Here is a 22,045-nt window from a genome sequence, read left to right on the forward strand (position 1 = left end):
TAATAAAATTTTTGTTGTTCTCTAAATTATTTTTTTGGGAAGAAAAACCAGAAAAACTGAACTTGAAAAAATTGCATTTCCTCTTAAAAAAGAATCTTTTCAGCTTTACTGAGGCATAATTATAAAAAATTGTATATATTTAAGGTATTCAACATGGTTTCATATAAATATACATTGTGAAATACTCACCACAGTTAAGCTAATTAGTATTTATTATCTCATATAGTTTTTTTTTTTTATCCCTCCACCCCTCTTCTGTCTGGTAACCACTGGTTTGTTCTCTGTATCTATGATTCTGTTTCTATTTAGTTATGTTTGTTTAGTTTTGTTTTTAGGATTCCACATATAAGTGAAATCACATGGCATTTGTCTGTCTCTGTCTGACTTATTTTACTTAGTATAATACATTCTAGGTCCATCCATGTTGTTGCAAGTGGCAGGATTTCATTCTTTTCAGCGGCTGAGTAACATTCCATCCTATACCTATATGAACCACACCTTCTTTACCCATTCATCTATCAGTGGACCCTGAGATTGCTCCCATATCATGGCCATCGTAAATAATGCAATGACCATGTGTTTTCATTTTCCTTAAAAAAAAAAAACTTAGAAATGGGACGGTTGGATCATGTGGTAGTTCTACTTTTCTGTTTTTGAGGAGCGTCTATACTGTTTTCCATAGTGGATATACCAATTTACATTCCCACCAACAGGGCAGGAAGGTTCCCTTTTCCAAGGCAATATACAGAGTCAGTGCAAGTCCTTATCAAAATGCCAATGGCATTTTCACAGCTTAGAACAAATAATTTTAAATTTTGTATGGAAACACAAAATACCCTGAACACTGTAATCAATCTTTAGAAAGAAGTATGAGATAGGAAGTATTGAACTCCCTGATTTCAAACTAAACTGCAAAGCTAGAGTAATCAAAATAGTCTAGTACTGGCACAAATGCAGACACACAGATCAAAGGTACAGAAAAGAGCGCAGAAATAAACCCACATTTATATGATCAATTAATCTATGACAAAGGAGCCAAGAATATACAGTGGGGAAAAGACGGCCTCTTCATAAATGATATTGGGAAAACTGAACTGCATGCAAAAAAAAATCAAATTGGCTACTTTCTTGCATCATGTACACAAATAAATTCAAAATAGCTTAGAGACTTAAATATAAGACCTGAAGCCATGAAACTCCCAGAATAAAACCCAGGCAATAAGGTCTTTAACACTGGTCTTAGCAATATTTTTTGGATATGTCTCCTCAAACAGAGGAAACAAAGACAAAAATAAACAAATGGGACTACATCAAACTAACAAGCTTTTGCACAGTGAAAGAAGCCACCAACAAATGAAAACTTTAGATGAGAGAAAATATTTGCAAATAATATATTTGATAAGAGATCAATACCCAAAATGCACAAAGGATCAAAAGACCAAATAACCCAACTAAACAATGGTCAGAGGATGTGACTAAGACATTTTTCCAAAGAAGACATGCAGATGGCCAAAAGGCACACATAAAAAATGCTCACCATCACTAAATATAAAGGAAATGTAAATCAAAATCACAGAGATATCACCTCACTCCTGTCAAATTAGCTATCATCAGAAAGATAACAAATTACCTTTTCTTTTTCACCTTCTTCAGATGCAGAATAATGACTGCTGTTTAAATAATTTTTTTTTTGCAATTTTGACCTGTGAAGTTTTTCATATTTTTCTTAACATTTGCTGCTGCTGCTGCTGCATCGCTTCCATCGTGTCCAACTCTTTGCAACCCCATAGATGGCAGCCCACCAGGCTCCGCCGTCCCTGGGATTCTCCAGGCAAGAACACTGGAGTGGGTTGCCATTTCCTTCTCCAGTGCATGAAAGTGAAAAGGGAAAGTGAAGTTGCTCAGTTGTGGCCGACTCTTAGTGACCCCATGGACTGCAGCCCACCAGGCTCCTCTGTCCATCGGATTTTCCAGGCAAGAGTACTGGAATGGGTTGCCATTAACATTTGGATGGTACCATTATGTAGTGGTTAAAAATATAACTTGACTAGTGTCAGGCTACCTGAGTTCAAAGTCTGGCTCTGCTACTTACTAGCTGTGTGACTTTGGACAAGTTACATAACCTCTCTATGCTTCAGTTTACTCTTCTATAAAATAGGAATAACACCCTGCTTATTTAACTTCTATGCCGAGTACATCATGAGAAACGCTGGGCTGGAAGAAACACAAGCTGGAATCAAGATTGCCGGGAGAAATATCAATAAACTCAGGTATGCAGATGACACCACCCTTATGGCAGAAAGTGAAGAGGAACTAAAAAGCCTCTTGATGAAAGTGAAAGAGGAGAGTGAAAAAGTTGGCTTCAAGCTCAACATTCAGAAAACGAAGATCATAGCGTCTGGTCCTATCACTTCATGGGAAATAGATGGGGAAACAGTGGAAACAGTGTCAGACTTTATTTTTGTGGGCTCTAAAATCACTGCAGATAGTGACTGCAGCCATGAAATTAAAAGATGCTTACTCCTTGAAAGAAAAGTTATGACCAACCTAGATAGCATATTCAAAAGCAGAGACATTACTTTGCCAACAAAGGTCCGTCTAGTTAAGGGTATGATTTTTCCAGTGATCACGTATGGATGTGAGAGTTGGGCTGTGAAGAAAGCTGAATGCCGAAAAATTGATGCTTTTGAACTGTGGTGTTGGAGAAGACTCTTGAGAGTCCCTTGGACTGCAAGGAGATCCAACCACTCCATTCTAAAGGAGATCAGCCCTGGGTGTTCACTGGAAGGACGGATGTTAAAGCTGAAACTTCAATACTTTGGCCACCTCATGAGGAGTTGACTCATTGGAAAAGACCCTGATGCTGGGAGGGATTGAGGGCAGGAGGAGAAGGGGATGACAGAGGATGAGATGGCTGGATGGCATCACTGACTCGATGGATATGAGTTTGAGTGAACTCTGGGAGTTGGTGATGGACAGGGAGGCCTGGTGCGCTGTGATTCATGGGGTCGCAAAGAGTCAGACACCACTGAGTGACTGAACTGAACTGAATTGGCACCTAACTCAGAGAAATATTATGAACATTAAAAAAATAAATACATGTAAATCACTTGGAACAATTCTTGGGACGTAGTAAATATTGAATGTATTAGTCATTATTACAGTTAAGATTAAATATGAATCATTTGGTACTAGTGCAGCATATATTTACATGTATTTGGAAAAAATATTGAGACTGTTATTTAGATCTCAAGCGAAGCATTAAAATAGTTTATTCATTATGGCCTCTGAAGAAGAGTCTATGGCTTCAAATGAAAGGATTTATCTGGTATGTGTTAGTCAATAAAAAGTAGCTGAAAGTCACCTTTAGTACTTCTCTTAAAAGTAACTAATCTTTTGATACCATGGGGCCTTGAATCAATGGTTGCAGATCAATATTTTCTATATACAATTATTGTTTCCTTTCACCTTCTACACGATGGGCTGAAAATCAGCGCACTGTAGACTGAGAAAATCAATGGGAGACATTTGTGATTTAGAGAACACTGGATAGGAGATGTATGTCCTTTTGGAAAACACATACAAAGGAAATTATGTAAGCGCTTTCTCAGAGGAATCCTAGGTAATTACTGGGTGAATTTGTGATCCAACAGGTTTCTCCTCAATTACACCTGGAGAACACATCAATTCATTTACCTTGTGGTAAACAATCTACCTCAGGCATCCAAATAAAGACACCAAGATTGTCCCTTTTAGAGTAATTGGCTCTGGTGGGCCCAAACTCAGGATTTACAAATGGTTTCTCATTTCTGGCCTATTTGGTCTTGATTTTTAGGGGCAATTACTATTTACTGCTTTGAAGGGAATCTTATTTTCAGCAGTCTCAAGGAAACACGTTTGAATGGTTTTGAGCTTTCTGTGTTAGTGGAACCAGATGAATTGCTATCAAAAGCTAATCCGTGTTGTGAATTGTCTCTTTTTAACAACATGTACTCCCTCTGGGGCAATTAAAATAGCTGTACCATGGTTTTAAAGTCAGGACCTCAAGAGTGTTGGTTGGCTCTTGTACTGGGAGTTAGCTGTGCAATAGCTTTCAAGAAATAAACACATTTGTGTGGTTTGGATGGGGAATAGACTTTAGTGTTGTACTCTGAATCTCCACATACTGTTTACTGGAGGCAGTCTGTGGTGGGATAGACATGCTGTGAGTTTTTCTCACGTGGATGACCACTTCTTTCAAACAGGAAAAAGGCTGAGAGGAAGAATTTGTATTTTTATTTTATGAATCTACTAGAATGTTCACAATGGGTTGATTATATTATTATTTGCAAAATAGATTCACACAATTAAGATAGAAAATTTATCCTTCATCGTGTTATTATCAGCTAGCATCTGAGCTAGTTCAAGCTCTGCCACATTCTAGTCAAGATATTGGGCAACACATTCATTCAGTCATTTTTGTGCAAATACACCACATGTCAAGGGGCAACTAGGTTCTGGGGATATAGGAGGGAACAAAAGCAAATCTATTCCCTTATGAATCTTATCATCTAACTGGGCAAAGTGGTTTGTTCTAGTCTTGTCATAACAACATACCATGGACTGGGTGGTTTCAACAACAGAAACTTATGTTTTCACAGTTCTGGAAGCTAGAAGTTCAAAATCAAGGTGTGGGCAGAGTCAGTTCCTGGCAAAGCCCTCTTTCTGACTTGCAGATGATTGCCTTCTAGCTATGTCCGCACGGGGCAGAAAAAGAGGAGGCAAGCTCTCAGCTGTCTCTTCTTATAAGAGATTTAATCTTATAAGAGAGTGAGACCTCACTCTCATGACCTCATCTAACCCTGATTACCTCTCAAAGGATCTGTCTCCAAACACTGTTACTTTGGGGGTCAGGGCTTCAACATAGGAATCTTAGACACAGTGCAGTTCACAGTAGCAAAATAGAATACCACATTAATACATAATAGTCTGATGGGGATGTACACCAAGGGCAGAGCTGGTGGGGTTGGTGCTTTATATAAGGTGGTCAGGATGAACCTGTGTGATAAAAAACTCTTGACTACTCTGAGTGAAATGGAGGCATTGCAGAATTCTGAGCAGAGAAGTGATGCGATCTAATGCATGTTGTGTGCTTTAGTGCAGCCCTCTGCCTATTTTACTGGGAATAGATTTGGGATGGAATAGGAAACAAGTGCAGTAATCTAGATGGGTGCTTACACAGGGTTACAGAGGTGGAGGTGATGAGATGTGGACAGATTCTTCTTGAGCATAGAGCTGATAGGATTTGGTGTGCATGGACTTTGGCATGAGGGAAAATACAAAATGACTGTTGATATAAGCAACTGAAAAAATAGAGTTGTTATTTATTGGGAAGTGGGAGGCTGACAGATAACTTTTCTTGGGGGGTAATCAAGAGTTTGGTTTGGCCTGCTAGACATGTAAGCAGAGAAGAGGGCACTGGGGTACATGAATTATGAGTTTTGGTGCATCTGAACTGGAGATGCATATTTGGGAGTCATCAGTACACAGATATCATTTAAAGTTAAAAGATTGGATGAGATGAGCAAGGAGATCCCAGGACAGATCTCTGGGAAATGAAGAGGAAGTATCAAAAAGGACCGAGAAAGATAAACTAGGTAAAAGGTGAGCCAAAAGAAAGTGCTATTTCAGAAATCAGGGGAAGAAAGTATTTTGAAAAGAAGAAAATAGCCAACTGTGTCTAAAAGTTTTAGTAGAGGAAAAAGTGAAGTTCTATATAACAGGTTGTCCATTCCCAACTCTGCACCATGTAAAGCTAGAACTGCATTTCTCTGAATCCCTTTCCCTGTAAGGAGAGAGCTGGGCAAGAGAGAAACTTTTATAAAGATTTCAAATGTGAAAGCAAGAGCCATTATTCACATGAAGTCAGGGGGCGACACAGGATGGCTCAGCAGGTTACTCTAGAGCTCCCCCTGCTGGTTCTGATGGCCACAAGCCCTCAGGCTTTCCCCTGTGTGTAGCTCTGCCACCTCTCTTCCATTGCTTTAAGTTTGTCAAGGTTGTTAGTCGCTCTTTTTCTTCTTTTTCAGCTGCAGACTTTAATTGCTATGAAAAACTCCTTATTTCTTAAAACTTGTAGTGGCTCTGTTTTCTGACCAAACCCAGACTGATAAATCCTGCTTGGATCTTTATGGAGTCACTTCAAATATGTTAGCTACTTCTTGGGACTAATTAAAAAGGCAGTGCGGCCCCTGAAGGGCTTTTGTAAATTCTTCTTTTATGTTGCTCCCAGAAATTCTGAAATGGGTCAAGGAAGAGCATTAATTAAGTAAACCTGAAGGCTACATACACAATAATTTCTGTTAGAGGAAGAGGTCTCCCTGCCCTGGAGAATTCACTCATTTCCCTTGACTCTTCTGTGCTGGACCTGCCAGCAACATGCCCTGAATTTGATCTGATCATATCCTCACTGTCAAGTAAATGCCTGAAAAGTTTAGGTTCCTCTTCTCATAAATATCATATATATTTTTTTCTATTAGAAAGTTAAAACACACTTGACTATTAAATCTCCTTTGTGCTGTTCAAACAAAGTGCAGAAAGTGAATTTTCCTTCCTCTCATCAGCATGATAAATCACAAAGTCCCACTATGATATTGTGATTTATAAGAAATGTATATTTTATCATTCAGATAAATATATTTTTCATACATATTTGATCTTCATCCACAGCCTCCCAAACCCTTGGGATTTCCTAAGTATTGAGAGTGATTAAAGTATCTTTCATTATGTGAATGAAGTGACCTCTGGCAGTACCTGAGAATGGAGGCTATTTGCAATGGGATCTTCCCCACCCAGGGATTGAACTGAACTCATGTTCCCTGTATCTCCTGCACTGGCAGGCAGATTCTTTACCACTATGCCACCTGGGAAGCCCTAGTCCCTTACCAAGTGACATATTGTTTTAAAATATTTTCCTATTAAATACAATACTAGAATGAATGATCTTTGTATCATTTGGAAAGACAATACATTTATTTTGCATTTCAAACAGAAGGATTTCAACATAGAACACTGGTTAGAAAGGTCTTAGAAAGATTGGAATAGCAAAAGTTGGAAGATTTAGAGGACTCTGGAAAAAACGGAAGACAGTGTGACGATCTGAGATCAGCAGGCACCTGAATAGCCCTGGAGTTGAGACCCACACCAGCAGCTGATCTGTTGGAGACTGCTGCTGACCAGTTGCTGCTGAATCTGTGCACCTAGGTCAGCACTGAAATGGCTGAAAAGAGGCTTCTCAGGATACTAAGCTCGGAATTCTGCTGCCATGACAGTATCTGCCAGCCACCAGGAGTAACTACCACGTTGCCAGAGCCAGAAGTAGAAAGTTGGCTTTTTTTTTTTCCTCTGACCTTCTCAGTACCTTCCAGAGTCTCTTACTGACAGAACCAAATGGGAAGCCAGCTAAAAAGGAAGGCTGGAGAATGCAGCTTGCACACTGCCAGTCTCAGGAAGCAGAACATATTGTAGAAGGTGGGTGAGGGGCTGAGAATACCCAGCGCAGTCTACACCTTAGAATCCTCAGCCCTCACAAAGATCCTTCTACCCAAATTGTACCTTTTGTGCATAAATTTATAGGACAAATTTGTCAAGTGGAATTGTCCAGCCAATGGGAAACACACTTTGAAAATCTGAAAGATAGAACCAAACTACTCTCCTTAGAGGAGTATTTGAGAGTACTTATTTTTCCATGCCCATACCAAATCCATGTACTTGCCCATTTGGGAGAACTGGGCAATCTCTAAATCCATATCAATCATACACCAAAGCCTTTGTTCTCAGGAAATACCATGCTTGTCACCCATAAGAAAATCATTCTTAAAAATGCCTGAAATCCACCTAATTCGAGACTTGTGGTTAATAGTGTGAAAATAAATACACACTTGGAAGAGTTAAGGCTATCCATCATTCATTCACACAGTCCTTTCAATTAGTTCAACAGCTTGCTATCTTAAATGGAGGTGAGAAGCCTGCAAAGATATTCATAGACATGGCTAAAAGGCTTTACAACCAATATGGGAAGGGAGTTCCCACCCCAGCAAGCAGCTCTCTGACAGCAGCTGAGTGTCCTACAATTCAGTTTGATTCTGACACTATCGTCTGGGAGGCAGAGTCAGATCCAACAGAGGAAGGGCTTAGTTTTACAAGACGGTACTCTCCCCCGCCTCCTCTTCTCTTACCAATTCCCCTTTGGATGCCAGTGGCAACTCTGGATTGTCACCTGTGCTTCTGACAGACTAGCTACAGATCCAAGGTTCAATGGGGTCATCCCCCGCTTGGAGTCAATTTATTTGCTGGAGCGGCCCTCCGAATTCAGAGAACATTTCACTTACTAGATATGGAAGAGATCCATAGGTTGAGGTGTGGGGAAATGTCTTAGATCTTCCATGCCTGCTCCAGGAGTGCTACTCTTCCCAATAACTATGTGTACACCAATGCCAAAGCTCTCCAAATTCTGTCTTTTCTGTTTTTTTATTTTAATGGAGGCTTTATTACAATGCATAAGCATGATTGATTGAATTTAATCTCTAGCTCCTCCCCCTTCCTGAAGGTCTCATAGTGGGACTGAAAGTTCCAACTCTCTGATCACCTGGCTTGTTCTCTTGGCAACCAGTCTGCATCCTTATGTGGGGTCCTGTGCTGTGCTGCACTAAATCGCTCATTTGGGTCCTCCTCTTTGCGACCCTGAACTGTAGCCCAGCAGGCCCCTCTCTACATGGGATTCTCCTGGCAAGAATACTGGAGTAGGTTGCCATGCTCTTTTCCAGGGGATCTTCCCAACCCAGGGACTGAATCTGTGCCTCTAAAGTCTCCTGGCAGGCAGGCTCCTTATCACTAGCACTGCCTAGGAAGCTCTAGGTGGGGTCCAAAAGACACCTAACTAACACAAAAGACACCTTAATCCCCCCCACCTCTTAGGAAATCACAAGGTTTTTAGAAGCTCTAAAGTGCCAGAAATGGGAATGAAGACCAATATATTATCTTATTATAAATCACAATTTCGCATTTGTCTAGGACTGATTCTGCAGTGACTGGAAGTGGGGAGTAATTCTTTAGAGCTGAGTGAGAGGCTGGATGTCATCTAATCAAAAGCTTTATTGTGCCGATGAAGAAAGAGGCCTGGAGAGGTGAAATCACTGGTGAACAGAAGCATAGTTGGAGCCAAAGGAGGCTGGGGAGGACTGGACTCCATGTAGATGGATGAAGCATGTCACATGTTTAGGGAACCAACACATATTTTCTTGTGGAAGATGAAATATTTAACAAAAATATTTATTATTCATTGTGAGAAAAATAAAGACTGTTGGATTTAGTTTATGACTTAGTATTGTTTTAATTTTTAATTACATATTGGTGAAGGAGTAGCATTCGCTATTTATGGTCTCTGTAGGTCCTATTTCAGTCTGAAATATAGGTCTCTTGGGTCCTAGTTCCTTGTTCCTCCACCATGTTCCTCCTCAACGTGCTGTCTCTGAGCATCCCTAGAAATGATGATCTACCAGAAAAAAATGACATTTCTAGTACTTCTGTTTTTATTTTGATTTTAAGTGAAATGAGCAATGAAATCCATGCTTCATCTATAATTTATTTAAAATAGTTTCAGAATTCTAAATATTCAGTTGGATTAAAAACATCATATATTTCAAATATGAAATTATAAACCTAGAAACCCTCAAGTAACATATACATTTGTGCAAATAAATAGGCATTAAATAGTATAAATTATTAGAAGATGAAATATATAAAATAATGCCTTATTTAAATGGGCTTTATAGAAAAGGAAGAAAATTAAATTAGTCACAAAATAGAAAATCAAATATCTAGTGTAATATATAGTTCTTTTAAGAAATACCAGCTTAAAAGAAATGAGGTCAACAGTATCATTATTCAGTCGCAAGTCTTTTTATACAAATTTCTCCAGCTGCTGCGGCTGCTCTTTCATGATTTTGTACGTGTCAGAAGTGGAGAAGCAAGCTGGAAGCTAAACCCAGACATTTACTTCTTTTGACTCTTTTATCTTCAAATAATCCCATCTCTTTGAGCAGTACTTTCTGAAAATTCTTGAGAGTGACAATCTTTTTGTTATGGTAAGCTGCAATATTTTGTTTGGAAGAAAGCATTTCAGGTTTGTCTTTGTCTTTCTTAGTGTCTTGGAGACTGAGGTGGAGGGATCTTTATCCGTTTCAGAACTGACAGATTCATATTTCTCTTATTTAGAAAATCTTTGAATTGGAAGAAGACTAACCCTTTCTGTGGAAACTTTGCAACTGCGCGTTTGCTTGCTTATCACACCCTATTGGGTATGGTCTTCCCCAGGTTTTAAAAACAAGCACATATTTGTCTTGTGGCACAAACTGAGCAATTGAGTTGCTGATTTTTGAATACATAAAAGATTCAGATTTCATATTTTTTCAAATATTGGAACAACAATATCATCCAGAGCTAAATGTGCATTTTAGTACTTAAAAATAACATAATAATAATAGTAGATACTGGAAATGGTGCCTCAATGCCACTTTTTGATCCTTTTCCTGCCCCTTTTTAGCTTTCTGTTTCCTGGTCTTATGATTCTGGTTTGTATAATCATGTATTAATGTCAAGTGTGTGATAAACTACACAGACTTGTGAGTTGGCTTGAGAACTTACCCACGTTTTTAGTTCTTTGAGGAGGTACTTTCTTACCTTCAACCAACTGCCATAAAAATGGACTTTTGCAACATAATATGTCTATTACCTAGTTTAATATGCAGTTCTTATCTATATTATAACAAAAAGGTTTGACAGAAAGTTAGTAAACAAGAATGAGAAAACTAAGTTGCAACACCCAAATTGATAGCCCTCACTGGAAGCTTATTTGAGTGGGCGTATTCTGCTAAGTGATGGTGCTATTTGATAAAACTCATGAAGCCAGCCAGGCACATTGCATAAACATGGCCTTGGCTGTGAACAAACTGCACGTGCAAGGAATGATATTCCCTAGTCACACCCATGTTGGTGTACCTTTTCTTGAGTTTCCTGTTTCTTAAGTGATGTGTGAAATTGCTTTATTTATGGTAAAAAATAGTCAACTAGCAGCAGTTTCTTATGGCTCACTCTATAATTTGTTTCATGAATACGATTTTTAGCATCTCGTTCTCTCCCAGTATTTTGGGTAATATTTATAAGAAAAATAAGCATTGTTTATCTCTTACTGTCACTCCCATCTCAAGTTATAGGAATAGAAATTTAATTAATAAAAGTCAACATCTGGAATTAGATGTTGGCAGGAGGTGTCAAAAGAGGCTGCCTTTGTGTGGAGGTTTCTGCTGTGTTCCCAATCTAGAATTTTACGGCTGGCTATACATTATGTAAGGGTCTCAGGACATTTGTGGCTGTCCTTGACATCCTGTTTACCATTTTCCCCAGTCATATTACGCAAGCCCCAAATCATCCAAGTTAGAGACCAATGTCTAGTCCTATCTGGGGCATATTTCATCTGGAGAAGGAAATGGCAACCCACTCCAGTATTCTTGCCTAGAGAATCCCATGGACAGAGGAGCCTGGCGGGCTACAGTCCACGGGGTCGCGAGAGTCATACACGACTTAGTGACTACACCACCACCACCACCACCACCACCACTGGGGCATATTAGTCTATAGTTGAAAAAAAATCCCATGTACCACTCACTGTTAGGTCTGAAAATCGGCTTCATTAAAAGAGAATTACATTCTGAGTCCAATAAGAAAAGATCAGCAAACTCGGTACAAAATTTCACATAGAACTCTGCTCAATGTTATGTGGCAGCCTGGATGGAAGGAATTGGGGGAGAAAGGATACAAATATATGTACGGCTAAGTCCCTTAGCTATTCACCTGCTATTTTAAGGAAGGAATAATAGTTTTGAGTCATTCTTTTAATTCTAATATGTTCTTTTCAAAATATTTATCTTAGTAACTCAAAAGGTGCTGTTTTATAACATTGTTTGAATACATTTTTCCCTCAGCAATATTTCCCTTTGTGTGTGGCATTAACTTTGTAGTATTTAAAATAAAGGCAAGAACTGTAATTAAGCTCTGATGCTTTATTTAAAAATGTATGCTGTGGTTCTATGACATGCATAAACTAGGTTTTAAACTTCAAATCTCATTTTTGTCTGAGACCCTTATCTAGAGTATCAAACAAAAATGAAATGATAGTGAATAATAAAAAATTCAGCGACAAATAAATGTCATGTATTCGTTTATCTTAGAGAAAATTTCTTCCCAGAACGTAGTCACAGTGCCATTGGAAGAAACGCTTTCAGGACACAGCAGTCATTTCTTCCCAGTGTCAGTTCTTCGCCCAAACAGACAGCAGATGGCGCTGCGCTTCCCCTTTTGCCTGCCTTTAGGGATGGGACCAGAACCCAATTTTGGCAGAGCTGAGCTAAAGATCGTAAACATATTCAGAATTGGGTCAACAAATGAAACTACGCATTTAGCATCATAATTCACCTCACTTTATACTGATCTGTGCTCTCAAGGACATCGTTTTCGTTATCTTTGATCTAGGGGGCTTAATGCATTGCATTAACAGGGCTCATTACCGCTAAGAGAACTGGCTGCTTGTCAGGAAAAAGGACCCGATTGTTGAGGTGGGAGATTGAAAGTCTGTTCTCAGCAACACCCAACGAACACCAAGAAAAGGATGCTGTCTTCTTCCTTGTCACCAATTTGCATTTGTTAAGGGTCCCTTGGTGCTTGGTGGTGAGCTGCCAAGTTGTGACTTGTAACTTTGAGAAGTTTGTGGTTAAGGTGGTGACCCATAGATATTTAGTCAAAATGATTTTCTGCCCGTTGATACTAAACAACCAGCTTCGTTTTGCAGTGTTCCAGCATTACTGTGCGGCTGCCGCTGCTGCTGCTGCTAAGTCGCTTCAGTCGTGTCTGACTCTGTGTGACCCCATAGATGGCAGCCCACCAGGCTCCCGCATCCCTGGGATTCTCCAGGGAAGAACACTGGAGTGGGTTGCCATTTCCTTCTCCAGTGCATGAAAGTGAAAAGTGAAAATGAAGACGTTCAGTTGTATCTGACTCTTAGCGACCCCATGGACTGCAGCCCACCAGGCTCCTCGGTCCATGGGATTCTCCAGGCAAGAGTACTGGAGTGGGGTGCCACTGCCTTCTCCGATTACTGTGCTAAGTACAGCTAACGCTCATCAGCAATCTCTCCTCTCTTTAGTCTTTTGGTGTATGTCTATTTCTTTTTCTGGGTCTGTTTCTTTAGTTAAATTTCACTTATTGACCTTGGCAAACAAGTATGATTAGCTGTGTTTCCTTAAATAATTGAATGAAAATGCTTTTTGTGGGAAAATGATAACAGTTCAGTACCATAATCATGTAATTTTCAGCTAGGTAATATCTTAAGAGATTATTTCACCTAACTGGCTAAATAATATGGTGAGAAAGGGATGCTTAGACGTGTACAAGGTTTCTCTCAAGTGCCTCTAGACTCAAAGTGAGAACTTTGACCCATGGTTCTTAAGCAGTCTAACAAGCCACTTTACATTATGCTCTATTGCGTTTTAAAACAGGTTCAGATCAGAAACGTCAAAGTTAATTTCCGTCGCTGACACACTGATCATGGATGGGTTTTGGCAGGTCACATTCATCACACACAGCCTACATGCGAAGGCTTCTCCTGTTTCCTGGCCACAGCCAGTGGGCAGTTCTTTGCTCCTGTTCCCTTTGCGAGTGCCTAGGCTGCTGAGAGCCCCCTTGTATTGGCGTTTGTCAGTGGTCTTCTATAGGCTATCAGGTTGTTGGGAACAGGCTTTTCATCTCACTTCTGTTTGTCTCATTCCGTGTGATTTGCGTAGTGCCTGACACCTCTTAAGGATTCAAATAGCCTGGTTGAGTAAAGAATGAAATTTTTGTGGAGACTACCTTGAAAATGGCAAACTCGAGGGCTATGAGAAAACCTCCTCGGGCTCTGAACATAGAGACATGCTGGATTTGATGTAAGAGAAATCCTTAACTATAGCTGAGCCTGAAATCAAGAAAGAAAAATCCTCAAACACTAAAAATAAGCAAAGCCAAAAGTCTGCAAAGAGAGCAGAACAGGACGTGTAAGAGATATATTCAACTAGATGAATATTTAGTGAGTTTATATGCATAGACTCTTTGATGACAAGGAATGCTTAAACTGAGCTACTTTTTATACGATGAGGAAAGGCCCTGGCACCTGGGTGCAAGACTTGCTTAATGATTGTGTGCCTTCCCTTTCTTTTGTGTGTCTCCAAAGAGCCATACTAGCTGTTTCAATGTCACACACTTGGGATAGTCATTGGACATGACTTAGAGACTGACAATATGAGAAATATGACGTTCTGGAAAAGATGGAAGTATAGAGACAGTAAACAGATCAGTGGTTGTCAAGGAATACGGGTGAAGGGTAGATGAGAAGGCGGAGTACAGAGAATTTTTAGGGTAGTAAAAATACTCTGCAGGGTACCATAATGGTGAATACATGTCATTATACATTTGTCCCAAGAATGCATAGCACCTTATGGTAACTATGGGCTTTGGGTGATTATGACGTGTCCATGTGGTTTCTTCCATTGTAACAAATGTGCCACCCTGCTGAAGGATGTAGATCAGTAGGGAGGCAATGTGTAGGGGTGGGTTTGTATGTGAAATCTTTATACCTTCCTGGTAATTTTGCTGTGAACTTTAAACTGCTTTAAAAAATTCCCTTAATTTAAAAAAAATAGTCAGCATGAACATGACTGTGCAACCTCATTTCCTACAGTGAGCAAGAAACTTATTTATTGTTATTATTGGGGCTTCTTCCAACTCCTTTGCATTGTGTGAGGACCCAGGAGGCTTGGGGGTGCCTAGCTTTCTGGGAAGGACCATGCAGAATCAGTCCAGCGTGCTCACAGCTGGCGATTGCCCTGTCCAAGCTGTGTGCCTTGGAGGCAGGCAGCTCTGAGGCTTCTGGACCAGGCCCGGGCACAAGCACCTTGCTCATGTCTGAGCGCTACACTCCGAGAGGCCTGATCTGCCTGAGTCTTAACCACTTGATCCCCTCTTTCCCTGTAGAACAAATGCAGAGAGAAAAAACACAGTGGATGATCATAAAATATTATCTCACCCCACAAGTTGAGGGTAAGCTCATCTCTTCTATCTCCCCCTGTCTCTGGGATGTTGACAAGATTGGATGAGGTGGGGTCTGTGAAAGCACTTTCACAACAACAGTACGATGCTGAACAGTGGAGGAGCTGCAGCTCTGGGGAAGGTGCCATGAGGGGCCAGATACTGTCCCACTGGGGTTTTCCTCCAATACCTAACACATGGTTGTTTTCTTGGGTTGAACACGAGGAGAACTAGTCAGGTTCATCTGTACTTAGGAGTTTGTTGTCCCCAGATACAAACCGTCAAGTCTTAGAATCATGTTCAGTAAGATGAGATGCTCCATGAAAGCGTCTGAGGACCGAGATGAACTGAGTGAACAGCTTGGTCCTACCTTCAATCATTTGCTTCTTCCACTGTGTGTTCGCATTGAAAGAATGGGTCAGAGATGTTGCCTGCACTTCATAAGTGGTTCCTCCCTGGTTTTTCCTTCTAGCTGTATCTTTCTCTCTTCTTCTTCTTTTTTTTTTTTCTATTTAAGTTCAAGTTTAATCTGATTATGATGTGACTGACTATTAAAGAGAATCACAAGATTTGAAATTACGAGCCATGGGTTCAGTTTGCAGGCCGGCTGTATGTGTGTGATCGTGGCAAATCATTTTCTCTGTGTCATTTTGGCTAACAATGAGGTTAAAAGTCAGAAAAGATAAGAAATGAGGTCATGGAAGTACACTGTGAACGTAACATGCTTGATAGAAATTAGTTATTGTGGCTGACAGTGATTCTTAGTATTATTTTGGACTTGTCTTTGATAGCCTGTGACCACTGTTCAACCAGCAGTTTGTTAGATTGTCTTTTGTCCTTTATCCAAGAATGTTATGATTATAAAAAACAAGCCAGCTCTGAAGTCCATGGAAAGGCTTTTCCTGAAGTGAAAGTACGTATTTTGAGTTCCTTATAGAGACTGGGGACCCTGCTAGTAAAGGGGTTCAGAGGCCTCTTTAAAACTCTACCAGGAGCTAGACCTCCCTGGGCTGTCTCCCACTGAGGAAGAGCGGCTTCGACAGTGGTCCAGGGCCAAAGGATTTCCCAGGAATGCAGCTGGGCTGCAAGGCTCTAGGGCAGGCCTTTCTGAGTGGACGTGGGGCCAGAAGTTTACATGCTTGGAAGTTCTCCTCTGCGTGAGTGGTTTCTTCTCCCTGTTAGCCCAGGAGGCTGGTGTCACGTGACAGGCTTGAGCCACTTCCAATTTGCTGAAGGTGACTTGGAGGGACTCCTGCCCTCTGTTGTGTAGGGGCTGGATAACCACAGAATTTATCCTCCCTACCTGGGTGTGTGGGCTTCCCTTGTGGCTCAGCTGGTAAAGAATCTGCCTGCAATGCAGGAGACCTGGGTTCAACCCCTGGGTTGGGAAGATCCCCTGGAGAAGGGAATGGCTACCCACTCCAATATTCTGGCCTGGAGAATTCCATGGACCTGGGTGTGTAGGGAGGGCATCTTATAATAACTATACTGCTGCTGCTGCTGCTAAGTCACTTCAGTCATGTCCGACTCTGTGTGACCCCACAGACGGTAGCCCACAAGGCTCCGCCGTCCCTGGGATTCTTCAGGCAAGAACACTGGAGTGGGTTGCCATTTCCTTCTCCAATGCAGGAAAGTGAAAAGTGAAAGTCAAGTCACTCAGCCGTGTCCGTCTTTAGCGACCCCATGGACTGCAGCCTACCAGGCTCCTCCGCCCATGGGATTTTCCAGGCAAGCGTACTGGAGTGGGGTGCCATTGCCTTCTCTGAATAACTATACTAATCTTATACTAATAATTTTGTCAAGATGATCTAGCAGTAAGGCTTAGGGAAGGCTTTTCTCTTCTTCAGCATCCCTTTTCTGAATGTCTTCTTTCCACAGTGTGGTGAAACTTCAAGACCCGAGATCAGAGGGTGGACCATGGACGTCTCCCAGCTTCAGCTTTTGGTCCAAGTACACCAGGGTTAGGCTTGCACATAAGGCTCATGGCCAGGACTGAGAGTGACCAGCAGTGGACATGTAACTGGCCTTGACTTCTGTCTACCTCAGGGGCCCATCTGGAGCTAGAGGCTGGCCTATGGTCGGATGGGCATCAGACATCCCCGTTACCATTCCATGTATTACAAACTTTCCTGGGGACACAAAATGAACAATAATCATAAGAGCTAATGACACTGCCCTCATGGCAGAAAGTGAAGAGGAACTAAAAAGCGTCTTGATGAAAGTGAAGGAGGAGAGTGAAAAGATTTGTTTAAAGCTCAACATTCAGAAAAGTAAGATCACGGCATTTGGTCCCATCACTTCATGGGAAATAGATGGGGAAACAGTGGAAACAGTGTCAGACTTTATTTTTTGGGGCTCCAAAAATCACTGCAGATGGTGACTGCAGCCATGAAATTAAAAGACACTTACTCCTTGGAAGAAAAGTTATGACCAACCTAGATAGCATATTCAAAAGCAGAGACATTACTTTGCCAACAAAGGTCCATCTAGTCAAGGCTATGGTTTTTCCAGTAGTCATGTATGGATGTGAGAGTTGGACTGTGAAGAAAGCTGAGCGCCAAAGAACTGATGGTTTTGAACTGTGGTGTTGAAGAAGACTCTTGAGAGTCCCCTGGACTGCAAGAAAATCCAACCAGTCCATCCTAAAGGAGATCAGTCCTGGGTGTTCATTGGAAGGAATGATGCTAAAGCTGAAACTCCAGTACTTTGGCCACCTCACGTGAAGAGTTGACTCATTGGAAAAGACCCTAACTCTGGGAAGGATTGGGGGCAAGAGGAGAAGGGGATGAAAGAGGATGAGATGGTTAGATGGCATCACCGACTCGACGGACGTGGGTTTGGATAGACTCCAAGAGTTGGTGATGGACAGGGAGGCCGGACGTGCTGCGATTCATGGGGTTGCAAAGCGTCGGATATGACTGAGCGACTGGACTGAACTGAACTGAACACATATCCGACACTTACTAAGCAAGTTTGCTAAGCATTTCACATGGATTATTTCACTTAATTCATTTAATCATTTCTCCAGGGAAGTTATTACTGTGTCCATTTGGCTGATGAGGAGAGGATAAGTTGTCAAGGCCACACAGCTAATAAATGGCAGACCTGGACTTGAATTTGGGGTCTGCCTCTACAATAAGCTGTTAATCATGATACCATCAGTCATAGGCCCTGCCTTGAAGGGTTTATGAACTCGTGGAGGCAGTGAGCCATGAACTAGACTATACTGTAAAAAGCTCTGCTGTATAGACATATCCTTGTTAGAACAGGGACACAGCCAGGAGGCAACTCCACTGCCAGAGAAACCAGCAGAGACATGACATTTCTAACCTTCTTTCTTCCTTTTATTGTCTGGCTTCTACCTGTATCCCAGGAAGCTGACTTTCTTGTACTTGTTCCTTCAGCCTGACAGTGTATTTAGGCTTTTCCCCGACTCCTCTGGCTTCTCCTTAAAGGTGGGAACTGCTCCACTCTTGCCTGTGTTTCCTTCTATGGCCAGGTGCCTGAAAATTCATGAGGTAGAGGTCACGAGAAAACCATGTGAGGGGAGACATTTTAACAAATGTCTCCATGTATTCTGCCTGAAAATGTTTTCACACGTTTTACTTAGGGATGCCTTCCTAACTAATTTGCGCTGAAACTCAGGGCTGGAAATATATTTTAAAGATACGCCTGATCATTTTCCTAGTCTTAAATAAATGATGCATCAAAGCAACAACAAAAATAGACACTTGCAGCAGAAACAGGTCAGCTTACAAAATTTGTCATATAGCAAACATTTACATACTGTTTTGCTTTTTTAAGTAAGATTCAGATCGCTGAAGACACTGATACTTTAAATCAAAGCATGTCACTAGGGTACGTGGTAAAAATCCAGGTACACGCACCCTATCCAGACCTGTTAAATAAACATTTTGCGGGGAATAGGGTCTAGGAATCCATATTTAAACATGATTTCAAGTGATTTCTTTTAATGCCAACTAAAATTTGAAAACCACTGCTTTAAATTGGGCTTCCTAGGTGGCACTAGTGGTAAAAAAATACCGCCTGCCAATGAAGGAGACATAAGAGACACGAGTTCAATCCCTGGGTTAGGAAGATCCCCTGCAGGAGGGCATAGCAACCCACTCCAGTATTCTTGCTTGGAGAATCCCATGGACAGAGGAGACTGGTGGGCTACGGTCCATATGGTTGCAAAGAGTTGGACACTACTGAAGCAACTTAGCACGTATGCACACTTTAAATTAATTAGTTGATTAATCCAGCCATTGAATATTTACTAAACCCCATGCTCTGCCATTCATTGCATGGGTTATAAAGACAGGGAACCTCTGTTTTAAGCACTTTTGTTTCAGCTGGTGACATGTAGGGAGGGTTCATGAGAAATCCACTCTATGGATTCCTGAGAAATCTGTATGCAGGTCAAGAAGCAACAGTTAGTACCGGACATAGAACAAGGGACTGATTCTAAATTGGGAAAGGAGTACTTCTAGGCTATATATTGTCATCCTGCTTATTTAACTTTTAAGCAGAGTACATCATGCAAAATGCTGGACTGGATGAAGCACAAACTAGAATCAAGATTGCCAGGAGAAATATCAATAACCTCAGATATGCAGATGATGCCACCCTTATGACAGAAAGTGAAGAAGAACTAAAGAGCCTCTTGATGAAAGTGAAAGAGGAGGGTGAAAAAGCTGGCTTAAAACTCAACTTCCAAAACACGAAGATCATGGCATCTGGTCCCATCACTTCATTGCAAATAGATGGGGAAACAGTGACAGATTTTATTTTCTTGGGCTCCAAAATCACTGCAGATGGTGAATGCAGCCATGAAATTCGAAGATGCTTGCTCCTTGGAAGAAAAGCTATGACCAACCTATACAGCATATATACAGCAGAGACATCATTTTCCCGATAAATGTCTGTCTAGTCAAAGCTATGGTTTTCCCAGTAGTCATGCATGGATGTGAGAGTTGGACCGTAAAGAAAGATGAGCATGGAAGAGTTGATGCCTTTGAACTGTGGTGTTAGGATGTCTTTGGAGAGTCCCTTGGACTGCAAGGAGATCCAACCAGCTAATCCTAAAGAGAATCGGTCCTGAATATTCATCGGAAGGACTGATGCTGAAGCTGAAACTCCAATACTTTGGCCACCTAGTGTGAAGAACTGACTCATTGGAAAAGACCCTGATGCTGGGAAAGATTGAAGAAAGGAGGAGAAGGGGACAACAGAGGATGAGGTGGTTGATGGCATCACTGACTTGATGGCCATGAGTTTGAGCAAGCTCTGGGAGTTGGTGATAGATAGGAAAGTCTGGCATGCTACAGTCCATGGAGCTGCAAAGAGTCAGACACAACTGAGTGACTGAACTGAACTGATGGATTCTAGAAGCTCTTGACTGACTATGAGAGGAATGCAAAGAGAGGCTGGTAAACAAGCTTCTTGGACGAAATGCTGGAGAAGTCTGAGATGTCAGTTTGAGAATCACTGGTAACATACTCTTAAGCAGGGTCAAAGGCAAACCCTGAATTCTAGAAGCACTGAGAAGGCAACCAGGGGAGTGCTCCTCAAGGGAGCTCAGCATGCCCTCTGGGGCCCCAGGCTGCAGTTGGCCTGGAGAGGTATTCGGTGCTGCTTAGCAAGTGTCTCCTAGTTCCATGCCAGATGTCAAGGGAACTCAAAAATACCTGGAAGAGCTGGGCTCACTTTCTGTGGACTCCTGGCTGCGTGAGAACCTTACCCTGCCCAGCGAGAGAGAAGCAGCTGCCACAGCAGCGATGGAAAACCACGAAGAACCTTTGATTTGCCTGTGTCTACAGGTGTCAGTTCAGTTCAATGAACTGATAAAGTTGATTTTCTCACTGCATTGACTGGTTGTCATACTGAATCGCTGAGATGATTGACTGGTTCAGCATCTTGCAGATATAGCTACAATCTCCAGGGTTCGGTCACATTCTAAATAATAAATTGTAGAAATGCTGGGTTCAACTAATCTAAGAAAGCTGTAAGTTTAGTAACAAATAGCTAGGACTCACTCAATCAGTGGCATTGGCAAATACTTGGTATTGGGTAACAGGGAACTCACCTGAACTTTACACTGATTTGACTTTGAGGATACTATGAGTGATAACTAAAGAAATTAGATCTGTTCTACTTCACATTCAATAGGTTAGCTGATTGGGGTTTTAAAAAATCTACTGTAACTACCTTCAAATTTTGTGAGTCATTATGGTGCTGATTGAAATCTGGGATCAAATTGTGATGGGCCCTTAAATGCCATCAAGAGGATTTTTTCCCATAAAGCACCACACTTTTGCCTGAGTTGCTAGATACCCATTTGAAAATTTCAATCTGTGTAGAAAACAAATACTCTTTGCTTTCAAGTAGGATATGCATGATGAGAACTCTCAAATGACATTAGTCCCACTCATACAGCATTAGTGAAATCCCTGTCATTAGGAAATGTTATTTTATATAAAAAATTGATAATAGGATACAAAGATGCTAATATGATTAGGTGATGAGCTGATAATGGGAATTTTTTTCATATCAGTGATTTTCATTTGTCACCAGCAAAGCTGATCTCCCTAATATGATATGATATTATAATAAAACTCAGGCAGAGAGTCAGCAGTGAAATTTATGATGCAAAAGAAAAGTCAATAGCATTATAAATCTTAGAAACTGATTATATTTCAGCTGTCAATGTTCTTGGTTGGAAAATCTCCTTCAATTCTCATGTCTTAGTCCTATTTACTTTAGTGATACCGAGCAAGGAAATGAAATAGATTTAAATCTTTATCTAAGGATAACTTTAATGAGTAACAGTCAATTCCACATGGCCCGGTGACTACAGATCTGCACCTTTGCCTGGATAAACTCCCATCCA

The sequence above is a fragment of the Ovis canadensis genome, chromosome 3, assembly GCF_042477335.2.
Source record: "Ovis canadensis isolate MfBH-ARS-UI-01 breed Bighorn chromosome 3, ARS-UI_OviCan_v2, whole genome shotgun sequence".
Lineage (NCBI taxonomy): Eukaryota > Metazoa > Chordata > Mammalia > Artiodactyla > Bovidae > Ovis > Ovis canadensis.